The 24,944-nt window shown below is 40.3% G+C and overlaps 1 protein-coding gene and 1 long non-coding RNA gene across 2 annotated transcripts in view; one reads left to right on the top strand and one right to left on the bottom strand.

Annotated features, from left to right (window-relative positions):
* Positions 1 to 24,944, bottom strand: part of LOC128695258 (uncharacterized) — a 1,855,180-nt gene that overhangs the window by 1,659,298 nt on the left and 170,938 nt on the right. The window lies entirely within an intron of this gene.
* Positions 19,293 to 19,639, top strand: LOC128696009 (uncharacterized). Its single transcript, XR_008408090.2, has 2 exons — positions 19,293 to 19,328; positions 19,515 to 19,639. It is a non-coding gene; the product is annotated as an uncharacterized lncRNA (long non-coding RNA).

Here is a 24,944-nt window from a genome sequence, read left to right as displayed (position 1 = left end):
CACACACACACACACACACACACACAAACACACCTCTTCCTCCTCCTCCTCTTCCTTCTCTTTCTCCTCGTTCTCCTCCTGCTCCTCTTTCTTCTCCTCCTCCTCCTCTTCCTTCTCCTTCTCTTCCCCCTCCTCCTCGTTCTCCTCCTTCTCTTCCTCCTCCTCCATCTCCCTCTCTTCCCACCTTTGCTTATCCCTCTCTTCCTTTCCCTCTCACTCGATCCTTTCTCTCAATCTCCATCTACCCCTTTTCCCACTATCTCCACCTCTCCATCACTCTGTCCCCTCTCCCACCTTCTCCCCCTTTCTCTCCCCCTTACAATTCCCTGACGCCCCACTCACATATGCACACACACAGGAGAGGTAGGGGGGTCATGATAACGACATATAAAATACTGAGAGGAATTGACAAGGTGGATAGAGGCAGAATGTTCCAGAGATAGGACACAGCAACAAGGGGACACAGTTGGAAGTTGAAGACACAAATGAATCACAGGGATGTTAGGAAGTATTTCTTCAGCCACAGAGTAGACAGGAAGTGGAATAGTTTGGGAAGCGATGTAGTGGAGGCAGGATCCATTCATAGAAGAGGTATGATAAAGCTCATGGTGTGGGGAGAGTGACCCAGTAGCGGCCAGTGAAGAGGCGGGACCAGGAGCTATCACTCGACCCTCTGCAACCACAAGTGGGCGAGTACGTACACACACACACACACACACACACACACACAAGGAATCATTCAAGACACTGTACACCGTGTATGTCAGGCCCATACTGGAGTATGCAGCACCTGTTTGGAACCCGCACTTGATAAAGCACGTCAAGAAACTAGAGAAAGTACAAAGGTTTGCGACAAGGTTAGTTCCAGAGCTAAGGGGAATGTCCTATGAGGAAAGATTAAGGGAAATCGGCCTGACCACACTGGAGGACAGGAGGGTCAGGGGAGACATGATAACGACATATAAAATACTGCGTGGAATAGACAAGGTGGACAAAGACAGGATGTTCCAGGGAGGGGACACAGAAACAAGAGGCCACAATTGGAAGTTGAAGACACAAATGAGTCAGAGAGATAGTAGGAAGTATTTCTTCAGTCATAGAGTTGTAAGGCAGTGGAATAGCCTAGAAAATGACGTAGTGGAGGCAGGAACCATACACAGTTTTAAGACGAGGTTTGATAAAGCTCATGGAGCGGGGAGAGAGAGGGCCTAGTAGCAACCGGTGAAGAGGCGGGGCCAGGAGCTAGGACTCGACCCCTGCAACCACAAATAGGTGAGTACAAATAGGTGAGTACACACACACACACACACACACACACACATATACATACACACACACACACACACATATATATATATATATATATATGTATATATATATATATATATATATATATATATATATATATATATATATATATATATATATATATATATATATATATATATATATATATATATATATATATATATATATATATATATATATATATATATATATATATATATATATAAATGCACTCAGGCCAATTGACTCCTCACTGTGACTTCAGTACTCATCTCTCTCTCTCTCTCTCTCTCTCTCTCTCTTCTTCTCCCTTCCTTTTTTCTTCCTCGCTCTACCACCCCCGTTCCCCCTCTCTTTTTTTCTTCCTCTCTCCCTTTTCCCCTTTCTCTCCCTCTAGCTCCCTTCCCACTCTTTCTCCACCCCCATCACTCTCCCTGTCACTCTCCCTCCCTCTCCCCATCTCTCCCCTCCTTACAACTCTCCACCCAACCTTCTTTATCCCTCTTCCCCTCTTTCTCTCTATCTCTCTTTTTCTCTCCAGTTCCCCTTCTCTATCAACTTCAATCCCCCTCCCTGTGTCCCTCTTTCTCTCCATCTCTTTCTCTTAACGTTTCTCTATCTCTCTTCCTCTATTGAAACAGAACGACTACCTGAGGTATGGGAGACAGCAAATGTAGTCCCAAATTTTAAAAAAGGAGACATACCCAAAGCATCAAACTACAGACCAGTGTCACTGACGTGTATAGTATGCAAAGTCATGAAAAAGATTATCAGGAAAAGGGTGGCGGAGCACCTAGAAAAGAATGAGCTAATCAGCAACAGCCTGCACGATTTTAGGGATGCGAAATTCTGTGTCACAGAGGTACTGAAGTTCTATGAAAGGGTGACAGCAGTAAGACAAGAAAAAGAGGGGTGAGTGGATTGTATTTTCTTGGACTGCAAGAAGGCGTTTGACACAGTTCCACTCAAGATATTAGTGCAAAAGCTGGAGGACTACGCAAGGATAACAGGGAATGCACAATGGATCTGGGAATACCTCTCAGAAAGACAACGACGAGTCATGGTACGTGGGCAGGAGTCAAAGTGGGCGTCTGTGACGAGCGGGTTTCCACAGGGATCGGTCCTAGGACCGGTGCTGTTTCTGTTATTTGTGAACATGACGTAAGGAATAGACTCAGAAGTGTCCATGTTTGCAGATGATGGGAAGTTGATGAGAAGATTTCAATCGGACGAGAACCAGGCAGAACTACAAAGGGATCTCGACAGGCTGCAGGCCTGGTAAAGCAACTCTCTCCTGGAGTTCAACCCCGAAGTCGTGAAGATTAAGGAAGGGCAAAGAAGATCGCAGACGGAGTACAATCTAGGGGGCCAGAGACTACAAACCACACTAAAGAAAAAGTTTCTTGGGGTGAGTATAACACCAGGCACATCTCCCGAGGCGCACATCAACCATATAACTGCTGCAGCACACGGGCGCCAGGCAAACCTAAGAACAGCATTCCGACATCTTGATAAGAACTCGCTCAAGCCCCTGTGCACAGTGTACGTTATGCCTATATTGGAGTATGTAGCAACACTTTGGAATCCACCCAGCCAAGCTCGTAAGGAGGCTAGAGAAAGTGCAAAGGTTTGCAACAAGACTAGTCCCGGAGTTAAGGGGCATGTTCAACGAGGAGAGATTAAGGGAAATCGGCCTGATGACACTGAAAGACAGGACAGATAGGGGGGGATATGATAACATCACATAAAATACTGAGAGGAATCGGCAAGGTGGACAGAGACAGGATGTTCAAGAGATGGTACACAGCAACAAGGGGTCACAGTTGGAAGCTGAAGTCTCAGATGAATCATAGGAATGTTAGGAACTATTTCTTCAGTCATAGAGTTTTCAGGAAGTGGAATAGTCTGGGGAGTGATGTAGTGGAGGCAGGATTGATGCATAGCTTTAAGAAGAGTTACGATAAAACTCATGGAGCAATAAGAGTAACGTAATAATGACCAGTGAAGAGGCGGGGCAGGAGATGTGACTCGACCACAACTAGGAGAGCACACACACACACACACACACACACATGCGCGCGCACACACACACACACACACACACACACACACACACACACACACACCTGCGCGCGCACAACACACACACACACACACACACACACACACACACCTACACCCACACACACCTACACCCACACACACACACACACACACACACACACACACACACACACACACACACACACACACACACACACACACACACACACGTCTCCGGAGGCACACATCAACCAGATAACTGCTGCAGCACATGGGCGCCTGGCGAACCTGAGAATAGCGTCCCGACGTAAGGAATCGTTCAAGAGACTGTACACTGTGTACATCAGGCGCCCATACTGCAGTATGCAGCTCCAGTTTGGAACCAACACCTGGGCAAACACCTCAAGAAATTAGAGAAGGTGCAAAGGTTTGCAACAAGGCTAGTTCCGGAGCTCAGGGGTATTTCCTACGAAGAAAGGTTGAGGAAAATCGGACTGACGCCATTGGAGGACAGGCGGGTCAGGGGAGACATGATAACGACATACAAAATACTGTGTGGAAGAGATAAGATAGACAGAGAGAGGTTGTTCCAGAGAGGGGACACAGAAACAAGGGGTCACAATTGGAAGCTGAAGACTCAGACGAGTCATAGGGATGTTAGGAAGTATTTCTTCAGTCATAGAGTCGTCAGGAAGTGGAATAGCCTACCAAGTGATGCAGTGGAGGCAGGAACCATACATAGCTTTAAGACGAGGTATGACAAAGCTCTGGAAGCAGAGAGAGGACCTAGTAGCGATCAGTGAAGAGTCGGGGCCAGGAGCTGTATCTCGACCACTGCAACCACAATACATACACACACACACACTCACTCAGGTAACGTATATGATAAACAACCGCTCCTCATATTTTCTGATAACAAATGCACTTCCCAACACTGATATATTCTGTATTGTTTCCCCCTTGTCTCTGCCACAAATTAACTGAGGGATAAATGAACAATTGAGTATAGAAACACTGATATATATATATATATGTATATATATATATGTATATATATATATGTATATATATATATATATGTATATATATATATATATGTATTTTTTTTTTTTTTTTTTTTTTTATTATCACACCGGCCGATTCCCACCAAGGCAGGGTGGCCCGAAAAAGAAAAACTTTCACCATCATTCACTCCATCACTGTCTTGCCAGAAGGGTGCTTTACACTACAGTTTTTAAACTGCAACATTAACACCCCTCCTTCAGAGTGCAGGCACTGTACTTCCCATCTCCAGGACTCAAGTCCGGCCTGCCGGTTTCCCTGAATCCCTTCATAAATGTTACTTTGCTCACACTCCAACAGCACGTCAAGTATTAAAAACCATTTGTCTCCATTCACTCCTATCAAACACGCTCACGCATGCCTGCTGGAAGTCCAAGCCCCTCGCACACAAAACCTCCTTTACCCCCTCCCTCCAACCCTTCCTAGGCCGACCCCTACCCCGCCTTCCTTCCACTACAGACTGATACACTCTTGAAGTCATTCTGTTTCGCTCCATTCTCTCTACATGTCCGAACCACCTCAACAACCCTTCCTCAGCCCTCTGGACAACAGTTTTGGTAATCCCGCACCTCCTCCTAACTTCCAAACTACGAATTCTCTGCATTATATTCACACCACACATTGCCCTCAGACATGACATCTCCACTGCCTCCAGCCTTCTCCTCGCTGCAACATTCATCACCCACGCTTCACACCCATATAAGAGCGTTGGTAAAACTATACTCTCATACATTCCCCTCTTTGCCTCCAAGGACAAAGTTCTTTGTCTCCACAGACTCTTAAGTGCACCACTCACTCTTTTTCCCTCATCAATTCTATGATTCACCTCATCTTTCATAGACCCATCCGCTGACACGTCCACTCCCAAATATCTGAATACGTTCACCTCCTCCATACTCTCTCCCTCCAATCTGATATTCAATCTTTCATCACCTAATCTTTTTGTTATCCTCATAACCTTACTCTTTCTTGTATTCACCTTTAATTTTCTTCTTTTGCACACCCTACCAAATTCATCCACCAATCTCTGCAACTTCTCTTCAGAATCTCCCAAGAGCACAGTGTCATCAGCAAAGAGCAGCTGTGACAACTCCCACTTTGTGTGTGATTCTTTATCTTTTAACTCCACGCCTCTTGCCAAGACCCTCGCATTTACTTCTCTTACAACCCCATCTATAAATATATTAAACAACCACGGTGACATCACACATCCTTGTCTAAGGCCTACTTTTACTGGGAAAAAATTTCCCTCTTTCCTACATACTCTAACTTGAGCCTCACTATCCTCGTAAAAACTCTTCACTGCTTTCAGTAACCTACCTCCTACACCATTCACTTGCAACATCTGCCACATTGCCCCCCTATCCACCCTGTCATACGCCTTTTCCAAATCCATAAATGCCACAAAGACCTCTTTAGCCTTATCTAAATACTGTTCACTTATATGTTTCACTGTAAACACCTGGTCCACACACCCCCTACCTTTCATAAAGCCCCCTGGTTCATCTGCTATCCTATTCTCCGTCTTACTCTTAATTCTTTCAATTATAACTCTACCATACACTTTACCAGGTACACTCAACAGACTTATCCCCCTATAATTTTTTGCACTCTCTTTCATCCCCTTTGCCTTTATACAAAGGAACTATGCATGCTCTCTGCCAATCCCTAGGTACCTTACCCTCTTCCATACATTTATTAAATAATTGCACCAACCACTCCAAAACTATATCCCCACCTGCTTTTAACATTTCTATCTTTATCCCATCAATCAATATATATATTATTATCACACTGGCCGATTCTCACCAAGGCAGGGTGGCCCGAAAAAGAAAAACTTTCACCATCATTCACTCCATCACTGTCTTGCCAGAAGGGTGCTTTACACTACAGTTTTTAAACTGCAACATTAACACCCCTCCTTCAGAGTGCAGGCACTGCCGATTTCCCTGAACCCCTTCATAAATGTTACTTTGCTCACACTCCAACAGCACGTCAAGAATTAAAAACCAATCGTCTCCATTCACTCCTATCAAACACGCTCACGCACGCCTGCTGGAAGTCCAAGCCCCTCGCACACAAAACCTCCTTTACCCCCTCCCTCCAACCTTTCCTAGGCCGACCCCTACCCCGCCATCCTTCCACTACAGACTGATTCACTCTTGAAGTCATTCTGTTTCGCTCCATTCTCTCTACATGTCCGAACCACCTCAACAACCCTTCCTCAGCCCTCTGGACAACAGTTTTGGTAATCCCGCACCTCCTCCTAACATCCAAACTACGAATTCTCTGCATTATATTCACACCACACATTGCCCTCAGACATGACATCTCCACTGCCTCCAGCCTTCTCCTCGCTGCAACATTCATCACCCATGCTTCACACCCATATAAGGGCGTTGGTAAAACTTTACTCTCATACATTCCCCTCTTTGCCTCCAAGGACAAAGTTCTTTGTCTCCACAGACTCCTAAGTGCACCACTCACCCTTTTCCCCTCGTCAATTCTATGATTCACCTCATCCTTCATAGACCCATCCGCTGACACGTCCACTCCCAAATATCTGAATACATTCACCTCCTCCATGCTCTCTCCCTCCAATCTGATATCCAATCTTTCAAATACCTAATATTTTTGTTATCCTCATAACCTTACTCTTTCCTTTATTCACTTTTAATTTTCTTCTTTTGCACACCCTACCAAATACATCCACCAATCCCTGCAACTTCTCTTCAGAATCTCCTAAGAGCACAGTGTCATCAGCAAAGAGCAACTGTGACAACTCCCACTTTATGTGTGATACTTTATCTTTTAACTCCACGCCTCTTGTCAACACCCTCGCATTTACTTCTCTTACAACCCCATCTATAAATATATTAAATAACCACGGTGACATCACACATCCTTGTCTAAGGCCTACCTTTACTGGGAAATAATTTCCCTCTTTCATACATACTCTAACTTGAGCCTCACTATCCTCGTAAAAACTCTTCACTGCTTTCAGTAACCTACCTCCTACACCTTACACCTGCATCATCTGTCACATTGCCCCCCTATCCACCCTGTCATACGCCTTTTCCAAATCCATAAATGACACAAAGACCTCTTTAGCCTTATCTATATACTGTTCACCTATATGTTTCACTGTAAACACCTGGTCCACACACCCCCTATCTTTCCTAAAGCCTCCTTGTTCATCTGCTATCCTATTCTCCGTCTTACTCTTAATTCTTTCAATAATAACTCTACCATACACTTTACCAGGTACAATCAACAGACTTATCCCCCTATAATTTTTGCACTCTCTTTTGTACCCTTTGCCTTTATACAAAGGAACTATGCATGCTCTCTGCCAATCCCTAGGTACCTTACCCTCTTCCATACATTTATTAAATAATTGCACCAACCACTCCAAAACTATATCCCCATCTGCTTTTAACATTTCTATCTTTATCCCATCAATCCCGGTTGCCTTACCCCCTTTCATTTTACCTACTGCCTCACGAACTTCCCCCACACTCACAACTGGCTCCTCCTCACTCCTACAAGATGTTATTCCTCCTTGCCCTATTCACGAAATCACAGCTTCCCTATCTTCAACAACATTTAACAATTCCTCAAAATATTCCCTCAATCTTCCCAATACCTCTAACTCTTCATTTAATAACGCTCCTCTCCTATTTTTAACTGACAAATCCATTTGTTCTCTAGGCTTCCTTAACTTGTTAATCTCACTCCAAAACTTTTTCTTATTTTCAACAAAATTTGTTGATAACATCTCACCCACTCTCTCATTTGCTCTCTTTTTACATTGCTTCACCACTCTCTTAACCTCTCTCTTTTTCTCCATATACTCTTCCCTCCTTGCATCACTTCTACTTTGTAAAAACTTCTCATATGCTAACTTTTTCTCCCTTACTACTCTCTTTACATCATCATTCCACCAATCGCTCCTCTTCCCTCCCGCACCCACTTTCCTGTAACAACAAACTTCTGCTGAACACTCTAACACTACATTTTTAAACCTACCCCATACCTCATCGACCCCATTGCCTATGCTCTCATTAACCCATCTATCCTCCAATAGCTGTTTATATCTTACCCTAACTGCCTCCTCTTTTAGTTTATAAACCTTCACCTCTCTCTTCCCTGATGCTTCTATTCTCCTTGTATCCCATCTACCTTTTACTCTCAGTGTAGCTACAACTAGAAAGTGATCTGATATATCTGTGGCCCCTCTATAAACATGTACATCCTGAAGTCTACTCAACAGTCTTTTATCTACCAATACATAATCCAACAAACTACTGTCATTTCGCCCTACATCATATCTTGTATACTTATTAATCCTCTTTTTCTTAAAATATGTATTACCTATAACTAAACCCCTTTCTATACAAAGTTCAATGAAAGGGTTGCCATTATCATTTACACCTGGCACCCCAAAGTTACCTACCACACCCTTGTGTGTGTATATGAAAATAAATCACAGAAACTTGTTTTTCCAGAATATGAAAAAAATTTGTGAAAGAAAGAAAAAAAAGGTTTTGGTATTCTCACTTGTCAGAACAATGAAAGTAATGCATCAAAGGAAGGCATAAAAAGGGCCCAGACCACACCCTCACTTTTCATCCCCAAAAAGAAAAGGGAGCGACTCAAAAAAGGGGAACATTGCAGCAGGCCCCGGCACAACTAGACACCCCCCTTCCCCCAAAACCCCACCAACAAATATTCCCCCAAGAATTAAGAAATTTTAAAATTTATTATTTGTCTAAGGTATTATTAAATTTTTCCCCAAAATTCTATTAATTATAAATGGATCAAATTTTTATATAAAACCCAAAAGGGGAAATTTTCATTTTAAATTGTCAAACCCCCTAAAAACCCGTTAACAGCAATTTCAAAAAAAATTTTTTTTTGAAAAGGAAAAAGATGAATTAGTCAAAAAATTTTTAATTTCCCCACAAATTTCCCTTTCCTTTCTTTTTAAACTAAAAAAAAACACACAAACCGGGAATCCAGTCAGACCAATTTTTAAACCCCATGGATTTTTAAATAAATTATCCAAAGGGCTTTTGACTTTTTTGACCCCATTTTGGGCCAAAATTTCTAACTTTAATGTTAAAAAAAAATAGATTTATTTGGGATAAATTTAAAAGCCCTTTTTTTGATTTTTTAATGATTTTAAATGGTTATTTTTTGATGTTTTCCTTGTTTCAAAAGTTCCGTTGATGTTTTAAATTAAGTTTCTTTCAAAAACCCGTTAATTATGATTTACCATTCCCGTTTTTACTATCATTAAACTTATTAAACTTTGCATTGTTGATGAAAAAAAATGTTTTTAAATTAAGTTTTACACTAAATTTTTTGGGTAGGGCGGGGAAAACCCTTTTTCACCTGTTCTTAAAACCCTTCAAAATTTTTTTTAAAAAAGGGGTTGTTAACATAATCCCCCCCTAATAGAGCAAAAATGGTTCAGATATGTTGATGATATTTGTGTCTTGCCCCAAGTTAGATAAAAATTTTCTTGGAAAATTTAAAAATAAAGCCCATTCTATAAACTTTTCTGTTGAGTTTAAAAGGAAAATAACTCATTCCCTTTTTTTCTAGAGTTTTAAATATTAAGGGAAATTAATGAATTAAAAATTTAAAAATTTACAAAAAAACCTACAAATAACTGTTCCTATGTACACTATTATTCTTACGTAAAGATGGTTTAAACTTTTTTCCCATCAATTTTTTTGAGGCTTAAAGTATTTGTAGTCCAGAGTTTATAGATGGGGAAAATCAAAATTTAGGGAAAAGGTAAGATTTGAAATCCCTAAAACGAAATTTGAAAATTTTTTTAAAATTTGAAATACTTTTTCAACCCAAAAAAGGGAAAACCCAAATTATTCAACTAAACATGTTGGTTCTCCCCCAAAGGAAAACTTGGTTGATATCCTTTTTTAAGACTTTTAATATCAAAGTTGTTTTTTAAAAATCTTGATTCAGAAAAAAATTTTTGATAAAAATTCCCCCCAAAATGCTGAGGGATGATCATAAGATTCCTTGTAAAATCTACGATAAAGGGAAGGAAAAACTGGAAAAAGTCTCGAACTAAGATTAAAACAACATAAATTTAGCATTAGAACTGGACAAGTTTCCCAATGCTCTATTTTTTCCCGGGAGATTATAACCATCCATTTGATTTTCAAAAGTTGAAAAGTTTTATCAAGAAAGTCTGTGGACGACAAATATAATTCGGTCATTTTTCAAAAAAAGAATTTTTGACTAATATATTTCCTTTGGTTTATATAAATTAGATCCATTTTAAAATTTAAAATAATTTGGGGAAAAATTTGGGAAAAAACATTGGACAAATAATAAATTTTAAAAAATTTTAATTCTTTGGTTTGAAAAAGTTTGGTTAAAGGGGGGCCCCCGCTGCCGGGGGTTCCATTTCGCGTGTCGCGCGTCGGGGGTTCCTTTTTTTGGGGGTTTATAGGGAAAGGGGTCCGGGTGGGGCTTTCCCCCATTCCCTTCCTTTGATGCATTCTTTATTGCCTGATAAAGTGAAAGGTTTGTTTTTTGGGGAAAAAACCTTGGTTTTTATTATTCACAGTGGTTGTTTTTTAATAAATATTTTTAAAAATTTTAATTGGGGATATATTATATTATTAAAATTATATATTATTTAATTTTTTTATTTAATTTTTATTTTTATTATTATTATATAAGGAAGTACCCAAGTCTACAGCTGGAATGGGGCCCCCATCCTCCAAAAGACAAAACGTATCTCCCGGGAAAAAATCTAGGTTCTCCCGGGGCCGTTTTAATTTTTTCTCCTACCACCCCCGTATATTTTATATTCTTAAACATTTATTAATAAAAAAGGGGAAAACATTTTTTAGAAAAAACGAAAAAAAAAAAAAAATTAAATATATATATATATATTTTTAAAATAATATATATATATATATATATATATATATATATATATATATATATATATATATATATATATATAATACATATACAAAAAATTTTATTATATATATATATATATATATATATATATATATATATATATACAAAAAAAATATATATTTATATATAAAATATATATATATATATATATATATATATAAAAATATATATATGTTTTTTATATATATATATATTGGTAGACAGCAACCACCCAAAAAGAAGTACTACCGTCCTGCCAGATGACTGTGAAAAAAGAAACCTGTAACTGTTTTTCATTTATGGTAGGATTGCTGGTTTCTTTTTTTGTCACATAAACACCTAGATAACAGGGATACCTTCATTCTACACTTTTGGTCACACTTCCAAACACGCACATGTATATATATATATATATAATTTAATTTTCTATTTTTTTTTTCTAAATGCTCTTTTTTCTTCTTTTTTTTTTCATTGTCCCTGGGGAATTGGGGGAAAAAAAATCTTCCCCCGTAAGCCATGGGGTGTTTTTGTAGAGGGAAAATAAAAAAGCCGGGGGCAATGGGCCGGGAACCCCCTTTTCCTGTAGACATTTACTAAAAACAAGAAAAAAAAATGGGATGCTTGGAAAGTGCGGGATGAGTGCGGGTGACAAGAAACAGATGATTGCTGATGTTATGAATGAAAAGGGAAATTGGATGTCCGGCCTGGGAAAAAAAGCTAAGGGGGTAGGGGAGTTTCCGGGGGGGGAAAAAATGGGATTAAATTGGGGTTTTGGGGGTTGGGGGGCAAAAGGGAAGGGTAAGGGAATGGTTAAAAGGGTCAGTTATGGAAAAAGAAAAAAAGAAAATAAAGGAAAAATGGATTAAATAAAGGGTTTAAAGCGAAAAATGGGGGATAATAAACGTGTATCACTAAGAAAATGTAGAGGGGAGAAGAATTTTGGGGGGGTGTTAATGAAAAGTAGAGGCCTTTTAACCAAGTGAAGAGGGCCCGGGAAGTGGACCTGAATGCTAAAATAGGAGAAACAAGGGGGGGAAAGGTAAGTTTTTTTGCCAGGGGTAAATGATAAAGGGACCCTTTTATGTTTGTATGAAAAGGGGGTTTTGTTTTGGGGAATACATATTTTGAAAAAAAGGATAAATAAAAATACAAAAATTTATGAGGGGGAAAAAACCCGTGTTTTTGGTTAATTGTAAAAAAGATTTTGGGAAAAATTTTTTATGTCATGTTTTTAGAGGGGCCGGTATGTCAATCCTTTTTTAGTTTAACAAAAGGAAAAAAAAAGGTAGATGGGATACGGGGAAAAAGAAAACATCGGGAAAAAAAGAAAAGGTGAAGGGTTTTTAAACAAAAAAGGAAAGGGAGAAAGGGAAAGATATAATCAGCTATTGGGGGGATAAATTTAATAAAGGGATAAGGGAAAAAAAGGGGAAGAAAGGCCCTGGTGGGTTTAAAAAAAATGTAAAGTGTTCCAGAAGTTTTAATAAATTATTTTATGCAAAAGTTAGTATCTTTTTTTTTGAAAGTTTTCCCTTTCCCCAGTAGGCTTCTTTATCAAAAAGCAGAAAAAATTGATAAAAAAAGATACGAAATTTTATAACAGTCCATCACCCCCAAAGTTTTGGGGTGGTCAGTCCCCCAGTCTGGAGAAGAGCATTGTTCCCTAGATGAAACAATATGGGGGAAGGAATGAAGGGTGGGCATAGGCCCAAAAGGTGAGACGTAGGCCCCTAGGGGGTAAGAATCCCGATGTTGGAAAAGGGGGGTCCCCCCAAACCAGCCCCTCTCACTAGTGGAAGTTTAATTATAGCAGGTCTTTACAAGATACCCTTTGGTTTCCCTTTTTCGACAGATTGAACATTAAAATGGTAAAAAAATCCCGACAGGTTGTTAGGAAAGACACATATGCAACAGTTAGGTATCTTTTTTAAAAAAAAACTTTCCCGCCTACACAGAAAGGTTTCCAAATCAAGTACAAAAAAGTTGATAGAAGCAGAAGATTTGGGAAAAAGGCCCAAATAGATTTGTCAGTTAAAAATAGGAGAGGAGAGTTATTAAATGGAGAGTTAGAGGTATTGGGAAGATGGAGGGAATATTTTGAGGAATTGTTAAATGTTGTTGAAGATAGGGAAGCTGTGATTTCGTGTACAGGGCAAGGAGGAATAACATCTTGTAGGAGTGAGGAAGAGCCATTTGTGAGTGTGGGAGAAGTTCGTGAGGCAGTAGGTAAAATGAAAGGGGGTAAGGCAGCCGGGATTGATGGGATAAAGATAGAAATGTTAAAAGCAGGTGGGGATATAGTTTTGGAGTGGTTGGTGCAATTATTTAATAAATGTATGGAAGAGAGTAAGGTACCTAGGGATTGGCAGAGAGCATGCATAGTTCCTTTGTTTAAAGGCAAAGGGGACAAAAGAGAGTGCAAAAATTATAGGGGGATAAGTCTGTTGAGTATACTTGGTAAAGTGTATGGTAGAGTTATTATTGAAAGAATTAAGAGGATAGCAGATGAACAAGGAGGCTTTAGGAAAGGTAGGGGGTGTGTGGACCAGGTGTTTACAGTGAAACACATAAGTGAACAGTATTTAGATAAGGCTAAAGAGGTCTTTGTGGCATTTATGGATTTGGAAAAGGCGTATGACAGGGTGGATAGGGGGGCAATATGGCAGATGTTGCAGGTGTATGGTGTAGGAGGTAGGTTACTGAAAGCAGTGAAGAGTTTTTACGAGGATAGTGAGGCTCAAGTTAGAGTATGTAGGAAAGAGGGAAATTATTTCCCAGTAAAAATACGCCTTAGACAAGGATGTGTGATGTCACCGTGGTTGTTTAATATATTTATAGATGGGGTTGTAAGAGAAGTAAATGCGAGGGTCTTGGCAAGAGGCGTGTAGTTAAAAGATAAAGAATCACACATAAAGTGGGAGTTGTCACAGTTGCTCTTTGCTGATGACACTGTGCTCTTGGGAGATTTTGAAGAGAAGTTGCAGAGATTGGTGGATGAATTTAGTAGGGTGTGCAAAAGAAGAAAATTAAAAGTGAATACAGGAAAGAGTGAGGTTACGAGGATAACAAAAAGATTAGGTGATGAAAGATTGGATATCAGATTGGAGGGAGAGAGCATGGAGGAGGTGAATGTATTCAGATATTTGGGAATGGACGTGTCAGCGGATGGGTCTATGAAAGATGAGGTGAATCATAGAATTGATGAGGGGAAAAGGGTGAGTGGTGCACTTAGGAGTCTGTGGAGACAAAGAACTTTGTCCTTGGAGGCAAAGAGGGGAATGTATGAGAGTATAGTTTTGCCAACGCCTTTATATGGGTGTGAAGCATGGGTGATTAATGTTGCAGCGAGGAGAAGGCTGGAGGCAGTGGAGATGTCATGTCTGAGGGCAATGTGTGGTGTGAATATAATGCAGAGAATTCGTAGTTTGGAAGTTAGGAGTAGGTGCGGGATTACCAAAACTGTTGTCCAGAGGGCTGAGGAAGGGTTGTTGAGGGGGTTCGGACATGTAGAGAGAATGGAGCGATACAGAGTGACTTCAAGAGTGTATCAGTCTCTAGTGGAAGGAAGGCGGGGTAGGGGTCGGCCTAGGAAAGGTTGGAGGGAGGGGGTAAAGGAGGTTTTGTGTGCGAGGGGCTTGGACTTCCAGCAGGTATGCGTGAGCGTGTTTGATAGGAGTGAATGGAGACAAATGGTTTTTAATACTTGACGTGCTGTTGGAGTGTAAGCAAAGTAACATTTATGAAGGGGTTCAGGGAAACCGGCAGGCCGGACTTGAGTCCTGGAGATGGGAAGTACAGTGCCTGCACTCTGAAGGAGGGGTGTTAATGTTGCAGTTTAAAAACTGTAGTGTAAAGCACCCTTCTGGCAAGACAGTGATGGAGTGAATGATGGTGAAAGTTTTTCTTTTTCGGGCCACCCTGCCTTGGTGGGAATCGGCCAGTGTGATAATAAATAAATATAATATATATATATATATATATATATATATATATATATATATATATATATATATATATATATATATATATATATATATATATATATATATATATATATATATATATATATATATATATATGTATATATATATATATATATATATATGCATCTACATGGAATCTACCTGGAGGGTGCTCGGGGCGTCAATACCCCCTCCGCAGATAGGTCCATGACCAGTCATTCCGTGGATCAGGGCCTGATCCACCAGGCTGTTACCGCTGACAGCACGCAATCCTTCGTACGAATCAAAGCTTGGCCAGGTAGGTACTGATCATGTGGGTGTACATATACCTGTGAATATACATGTACATATATAAACTTATTTGTGTGTGCCTATGTATAAGTGTGAGAATGTATGCACATATGCATGGATCTAGTCATGCATAGGTTGACATGTACCGACATTTTTGCATATTTAGGTGTTTGTAAGTTCTGTATTTGTGTATTCTTTTTTTTGTTGATATATGTAAAATTTATGAATAATATATATATATATATATATATATATATATATATATATATATATATATATATATATATATATATATATATATATATATATATATATATATATATATATATATATATATATATATATATATATATATATATATATAATGACAGAGTGGCGGTTCTGGTATTACTCCTTCTAAGTAAGTTTATTCAGGTATACACAAATACACTTACATAGATTATCATACATGGCAGCATATGTGTACAGAACCTGGGATAACACAAAAAAAGTCAGACAGAGTGACTTATTGCTGCTGCATTTAAGAATTCTCTCAACTCACGAAATTCAAAACGCTACAAAATTTATAAATTTTAATAGTTTTCCATCATTCAGTTTCCCTTTGTATTGGTTTAAAATTCCTTACAACTGTAGTGACATTCTGCTCTTTTACGATCGTTCAGTTTGATAAAAAAATTCAAAGTTGCCAAATTATATTTATGGCATTGAAAATAAATTATTTTGCCTTCACACAAACTAAACTGAATGAGTATTATCCTGGTCTTAAGATACATCAGCTGATAAAGCAATGAAGCCGTTCAGAAAAGGTACAGGCCGCCGAGTCTGAGCCTAAATACACCAAAAAATCGAAAAAATATGAAAAATGAGTTAATCTTACCGAAAAATAGAGCAAAGATCTGGCAACATTTTGGTGTGCGCCTCGTCTCTGTACGATAATTACATATAAAGCTATCGTAATTATAACAACTACGTCATCAGCATGACGCGGCCCAGCTCACCATAACAATAACACGTGCTCCAGCGCGACTCGCTTCATAAAACAGTATCACAGGTATTTTTTTCCTTTTTTTTTGGTGTATTTTTTAGCTAGATCTTCTAAATAGTAACTGGCAACCATCAGGTTAGCTGTGAGAAGGAGCTGCTCACACCATATCAAGTCAGTGCCGACTGGAAGTCTGAAGAGAGAGGGGGTGTGTCACTTTGTCTGACAGCTGACTACCCTTGGGACGTTACTTTTTGCCTTTCATTGTATACATTTTTGGTACACAATGCCTGCAAAGAAGAAACAGTTTGCCAAGAACATTAGCCACAAGAGGAAAAGGCACATAGAAGCAATGATAAGGTCTATACAAGCAAAGTGAGCAGCAGCTGCTGTGGTTGGTGACGCCGCCACGATGCTAGTACCACCACGTGGTGACGCCGCCACGATGCTAGTACCACCACGTGGTGACGCCGCCACGATGCTAGTACCACCACGTGGTGACGCCGCCACGATGCTAGTACCACCACGTGGTGACGCCGCCACGATGCTAGTACCACCACGTGGTGACGCCGCCACGATGCTAGTACCACCACGTGGTGACGCCGCCACGATGCTAGTACCACCACGTGGTGACGCCGCCACGATGCTAGTACCACCACGTGGTGACGCCGCCACGATGCTAGTACCACCACGTGGTGACGCCGCCACGATGCTAGTACCACCACGTGGTGACGCCGCCACGATGCTAGTACCACCACGTGGTGACGCCGCCACGATGCTAGTACCACCACGTGGTGACGCCGCCACGATGCTAGTACCACCACGTGGTGACGCCGCCACGATGCTAACCACCTACCTGGTGACACCGCTACTGATGCTATTACCACCATTTCATGTTCAGAAACAAGTTAGACAAAATATAGGAGCCCCGCAAATATGCTCACCTCCACCACGGCTGCTACTACCACAACTACTACCTCCACCACGGCTGCTACTACCACAACTACTACCTCCACCACGGCTGCTACTACCACAACTACTACCTCCACCACGGCTGCTACTACCACAACTACTACCTCCACTGCTACTACTACCACAACTACTACCTCCACTGCTGCTACTACCACAACTACTACCTCCACTGCTGCTACTACCACAACTACTACCTCCACCACGGCTGCTACTACCACAACTACTACCTCCACTGCTGCTACTACCACAACTACTACCTCCACTGCTGCTACTACCACAACTACTACCTCCACTGCTGCTACTACCACAACTACTACCTCCACTGCTGCTACTACCACAACTACTACCTCCACTGCTGCTACTACCACAACTACTACCTCCACTGCTGCTACTACCACAACTACTACCTCCACCATGGCTGCTACTACCACAACTACTACCTCCACTGCTGCTACTACCACAACTACTACCTCCACTGCTGCTACTACCACAACTACTACCTCCACTGCTGCTACTACCACAACTACTACCTCCACTGCTGCTACTACCACAACTACTACCTCCACTGCTGCTACTACCACAACTACTACCTCCACTGCTGCTACTACCACAACTACTACCTCAACTACTACCTCCACTGCTGCTACTACTACAACTACTACCTCCACTGCTGCTAGTACCACAACTACTACTACTACCTCCACTGCTGCTACTACCACAACTACTACCTCCACTGCTGCTACTACCACAACTACTACCTCCACTGCTGCTACTACCACAACTACTACCTCCACTGCTGCTACTACCACAACTACTACCTCCACTGCTGCTACTACCACAACTACTACCTCCACTGCTGCTACTACCACAACTACTACCTCCACTGCTGCTACTACCACAACTACTACCTCCACTGCTGCTACTACCACAACTACTACCTCCACTGCTGCTACTACCACAACTACTACCTCCACTGCTGCTACTACCACAACTACTACCTCCACTGCTGCTACTACCACAACTACTACCTCCACTGCTGCTACTACCACAACTACTACCTCCACTGCTGCTACTACCACAACTACTACCTCCACTGCTGCTACTACCACAACTACTACCTCCACTGCTGCTACTACCACAACTACTACCTCCACTGCTGCTACTACCACAACTACTACCTCCACTGCTGCTACTACCACAACTACTACCTCCACTGCTGCTACTACCACAACTACTACCTCCACTGCTGCTACTACCACAACTACTACCTCCACTGCTGCTACTACCACAACTACTACCTCCACTGCTGCTACTACCACAACTACTACCTCCACTGCTGCTACTACCACAACTACTACCTCCACTGCTGCTACTACCACAACTACTACCTCCACTGCTGCTACTACCACAACTACTACCTCCACTGCTGCTACTACTACACAACTACTACCTCCACTGCTGCTACTACCACAACTACTACCTCCACTGCTGCTACTACCACAACTACTACCTCCACTGCTGCTACTACCACAACTACTACCTCCACTGCTGCTACTACCACAACTACTACCTCCACTGCTGCTACTACCACAACTACTACCTCCACTGCTGCTACTACCACAACTACTACCTCCACTGCTGCTACTACCACAACTACTACCTCCACTGCTGCTACTACCACAACTACTACCTCCACTGCTGCTACTACCACAACTACTACCTCCACTGCTGCCTGCTGAGGACATTTAGATAATCATGTGTCCACCTACATCCAGTCATAGGTACGTAATTATTAGTGTTTTTTTGGTATATTTTTATATTGTTATGTGTATAAATATCATATATGGGTGCAATTACATGTATCTGTACATAATCACTGGGAATAATCACTGGGAATAATCACTGGGAATAATCACTGGGAATAATCACTGGGAATAATCACTGGGAATTAATTTCTTTCTTTTCAGATTGATTGGGATGGATTTTTATGATTGGCCGGCCACCAGAGAACTTCAGGACAAAGGGATCTTCATGGAACTTCAGGAATAATGTCTATATAACCAGTTCTACTCTCAATAAACGTATAAAGGCACTATGAGTATTTTTACCCACTGTATAGTAATGTTCAATGTATTTGTTGATTTTTTTCAAAAGTGCATTTATTTGTATTTTTCTGAGGTAAAACCATTATTTATGAACCGATCATTCTGAATTTTACAAAAGTTATTCAGGGGAGCCTGTTTGACTTTGTAATGGAGCTGTCTTGGGTAATAATACCTTCAATTTTGCATAAATTGATGTAAAGTGCAAAAAAAAAAAAATTTAAATAAAGTCAAGACATAATATTTTTTTTGGGTACCATAAAACATGTTATTGCATTATTTATATCCATTAGATGGTCAATTTGGCATTACTTTATCATTTGTGATTATCAACAATGATTTCGAGATTGCCAATATTGACTTGCGTTGCTATAAGTGTTGCCATGTCCAATTTTTCACATTTTTATTTTTTATAACTTTATTTATTGGACGATCTTGATGCAACTTTCACCACATGAGGCTCAATATGCCTAAAGTCTCTGGTAAAAAAATCAACGAAATCGAGCAAAGGAAAAAAAAAATTCATTAGCATTGTTCTCTCGGCACCAAGTGTCCAAACAACCTTACGTAGCCCCATATAAGAATGACATCAACCCACAGGGCATTTTCAGTAAATCAGTCTTTTCTCAGTTGTTGTTTGAGGTATATTTTTTATAAATATTTTCAAGAAAGAGTGAGAACACTTTGTCTTGTGCACCAAAACTGGAGAAAATCGGACGGTAAATAAACGAGTTACGAAATTTGCCTTGATTTTGATGAATTCTTCGAGATAGTTGGAGAATATCTTCAAACTTTTAACGCTATGATTCTTTTTCCCCAAAGAAAGCGTCGCACCGATTTCAGGTTTTCCAAATCCTAGGTTTGCCAATTTAAGAAAACAAATTATTTTCCAGGCAGGAACTGGAAGATGCATTTTCTGATCTGTTTTTTATCTTAAACTATGGTTAGGGTTGCCTAGAGACGTGCTTGGATTGATTTGGTCTCGTCTACGTGCCAATTTGCCAATTTTATTGAAATAATTCAATGAGTATACCTTTCCATCAACAAATGTTAGGCTTTCTGATTTTCTTATTTTTTCTGTGAGAAAATTTTAAACCATTTGGGATCGTTAGTATTTGGCCTAATTTCTCCCTGGGGAATATATATACTCAGAGCACGTTGTACATTATTAAGACAAGATCATAAACGCAGAGATCCCTTCGTAATCGTAAGTATGATCATCGTCAATAAAATCATTAGCTAGATTACCCCCAATCAAGATTAGACAGGTGTTCCCTGGGTCCATTATAATCGGCAGAACGAAAATCAGAGACTTTTACAGTATTGTCATTATTCTCGTATTCCCAGGAAATGCTAAAAGTAATGGATTTATGATCACTTGCGCCAAGCTCTTCAGCGACCTCCAGGTTATTTACGAGTGTTTTCTTATTTGACAAGACCAGGTCTAGCAAATTATGAACCCTGGTAGGTTCTGTTACACACTGCTTCAGAAAACAGTCCTGAACGTCTTCCATAAAGTCACTGAGCTCCATTTTACCGATCAAAAAAATCCAGTCAATTTGACTAAAGTTAAAATCCCCTACTATCATTATCTTATTGTGTCTAGAAGCTCTAACAGTTTCTTTCCAAAGAAATCTCCCGCTGTCGTAATCCAAGTCTGGAGGTCGGTATACTTCACCTAGAATTAGTTATTCTTGACATTCTAGAAACTCTTCCAAAACTGATTCTGTTACTGATCCCTCTGTTTTTATACCTGTTTTATCTATCTACATGGAACAACTTAAACTCTTGAATATGACACTCAGCAACCATATCCCGACTCTTTAAATTATACCATTTTTTAGTTATTGCGATGACATCATAGTTCCCAGCACATGCTACCAAACGTAATTTATTAATTTTATTTCTGGTACTTCGACAGTTATTATAGCATACATTAATGTGCTTATTCTTGTGAGCCTTTTTTCTATTCAGCTTTTCTTTTACACAATTTATGTTACTCTCGTTACCCTGTGTTACTCGATGACTGTTATTGTTAAGGTTTATGATATCAAAACCTAAATCAATATTTCGACACTCATTATTTTCCATTACTAAAATCATACCTCTAACGAATCCTAGTTTAAAGCCCTAACAACATCCTCAACTGAGCTAGCGAGAAATCCCACACCTGCCCTGGATAAGTGAACCCCATTCCTGGCATACATACCATTTCGCTCATTGAAGTGGTCCCAGTTTTCAATGAATGGTACTGCATTATCCTTACAGTGTTTGTCCAGCCAGCAATTTATACCAATCGCTCTGGACAGCCATTCATTTACAACACCCCATTTTGGCAAAATTCCACAAATAACAGGGTTTCCTCCCTTCTTCCTAATAATGTCTATTGCTGCCCTATATCTTCTAACTAAATCCTCACTTCTACGCTTTCTTACATCATCGCTTCCAACACTGAGGCAAATAGGACTGGTCCCATTACCATACATGATGTCAAGCCGGCTAACATTATCCTCCATCCCAGCCCCAGGGAAGCACGCCCTCTATCTCCTACTCCTTTCCTTCAAGCAGAAGGCCCTATCCACGTACCTAAACTGACTGTCCCCAACAAGCACAATATTCTTACCTTCCTTGTTGTTCTTCACTGCGACGTTCCCAGTAGTTGACTCCCATTCTTCTGGTAGCACACAGAAATATTTCGAAGTTCACAGCAGTCTCTTGCTTCTTTATTATTTCTACCTCTCCAGTCGACCTCTTGATCTTCAGCTTCATTCCATGCTGTCCGGCCACTGCTCAGGTTCCTTTCTTCACCTTTGCACCTTTACCTTTATACCTTTATAGATTTCAGGATCCTGAGCGTCACGTGCCAGTTTTTAGATATGCCATCTCTTAAATTAAAGGTTTATTTAAAAATAGGAAAAAAAGATGGACCACTATTTGAAGAGGTAGATTACAGCAATTTGTGCAAATCAGCATTATTTGACACAGCTGTTACAAAAAATAAAATGTCTTATGTTTGGCGAAACTACAAGATAAATCAATATAAACAGTAAGAGCCAGGTGATTCTACATCCATGTATATAAACGTGGAAGATGAACTGCCAGAAGATTGAAAACTCATTGAAATATGAAGCTGATGAATGTGCTTTAATTATATCAGGTTTTGCTATAAGTGTATTACAGTAAGTGCTCATTTGAATACTTCACAAACCTGTGTGTGCTCTTCGTAATAGTCCTGTGACACTGGAATGGGTCATTAGATCACTGTTTGTGTAAGATTGACGGAGCAATGTTTCTGAACTCGTTCGTCATATTCTCAGAGAATTATTCATTATTATTCAATGAACTCATCGAAAGTTAAGTGCAATATTGAATATACATGTTGAATAAACCATACAGCAGAGGAAAACCCGTCTGTGTGGTATGTATGTCATGAATTTCGTTCATAGGTTAACAGAGTAGCCTATACAGAGAGTGATCTCTAAATTATTCACTAGAGCCAACGACAAGGCAATTTTTATGACAGCGCTTTAGACTTTCTATTCCCATCTTCAGATTAACAATAATTACAGAATTACAAAAAAAAAAATTAAACTTTACGAAATATCTTATTTTAAAAACCATTTAAAATTTTACAAGTCTAAAGTTTAAAATATAATTACCATATCATTAAATAACGTAAAAGCTGGCAGATCTCATAACCACATTATATTAGGCTTCAGCTGGAAGGTATAGACAGCTGCGATTTTCAGCTTCCTGTCTGAAGAGCAACTGACTAACACTTTCAAAGATTCCTCGCCCATAGGATAGTCATGTGCACGCACACTCAACTCGCATTCTGAGTCTCGTGGCTCACTCGCAGCACACTCACACCGCATATTGAGTCTCGTGACTCAGTGGTAGCGCACTCATTTCACATTCTGTGTCTAGTGGCTCACTAGTACGCACTCATCTTGATAAATTAGACACATGTGCAACTCTTGGGTATCTTTATTGAGGAAACATTTCGCCACACAGTGGCTTCATCAGTCCATACAGGAGAAACTTGAAGAACAGGAGGAGAATGAGGTAATCAGTCCCTCAATCTTGAGTCGATGTGGTCAGCCCATCAATCTTGAATAGAATACGGCATATGTGCGGAGAAGCAGCTTATAAACCGTAGGCAGGAGAGGTGTAGCAGTCGTAGGTGGTGTCACATTTGTCCAATGTGGAAGTAGGTCGTGCCCAAGGGTTAGGCAAGCAAAGAATTCCACACTGGACAAATGTGACACCATCTACGACTGCTGCACCTCTCCTGCCTACGGTTTATAAGCTGCTTGTCCGCACATATGCCGTATTCTATTCAGATAAGTATTACTCTTTTTGTTTTATCAAATCCATAAGCTAGTGAACAAAGCACAGCTTTGTAAGCAGAGACAAGCAAGTCTCCGGTGTTTGTCTACAACAAGCACAGCTTTGTAAGCAGAGACAAGCAGGTTTCAGGTGTTTGTCTACAACAAGCACAGCTTTGTAAGCAGGGACAAGGAGGTCTCAGGTGTTTTTCTACAACAAGCACACCTTTGTAAGCAGAGACAAGCAGGTCTCAGGTGTTTGTCTACAACAAGCACAGCTTTGTAAACAGAGACAAGCACGTCTCAGGAGTTTGCCTACAACAAGCACAGCTTCGTAAGCAGAGACAAGCAGGTCTCAAGTGTTTGTCTACAACAAACACAGCTTTGTAAGCAGAGACAAGCAAGTCTCAGGTGTTTTTGTCTACAACAAGCACAGCTTTGTAAGCAAAGACAAGCAGGTCTCAGGTGTTTGTCTACAACAAGCACAGCTTTGTAAGCAGAGACAAGCAGGTCTCAGGTGTTTGTCTACAACAAGCACAGCTTTGTAAGCAGAGACAAGCAGGTCTCAGGTGTTTGTCTACAACAAGCACAGCTTTGTAAGCAGAGACAAGCAGGTCTCAGGTGTTTGTCTACAACAAGCACAGCTTTGTAAGCAGAGACAAGCAGGTCTCAGGTGTTTGTCTACAACAAGCACAGCTTTGTAAGCAGACACAAGCAGGTCTCATGTTTGTCTACAACAAGCACAGCTTTGTAAGCAGAGACAAGCAGGTCTCAGGTGTTTGTCTACAACAAGCACAGCTTTGTAAGCAGACACAAGCAGGTCTCACATATATGACGTTGTAAGTGTTTTGATTTCGCGTTTCATTTTATTTGTTTTGTAATTAACTTGAGCAATAATATCAAACCGAGGAAATAGATGATATCAATATATTCATATTAATCTGAAATGCATGAATATATTTCATAA

The sequence above is a fragment of the Cherax quadricarinatus genome, chromosome 70 (assembly GCF_038502225.1).
Source record: "Cherax quadricarinatus isolate ZL_2023a chromosome 70, ASM3850222v1, whole genome shotgun sequence".
In the NCBI taxonomy this organism is placed as follows: Eukaryota; Metazoa; Arthropoda; class Malacostraca; order Decapoda; family Parastacidae; genus Cherax; species Cherax quadricarinatus.
Note: the sequence above shows the minus strand (reverse complement) of the source record. Positions and strands in the feature narration are given on the sequence as shown.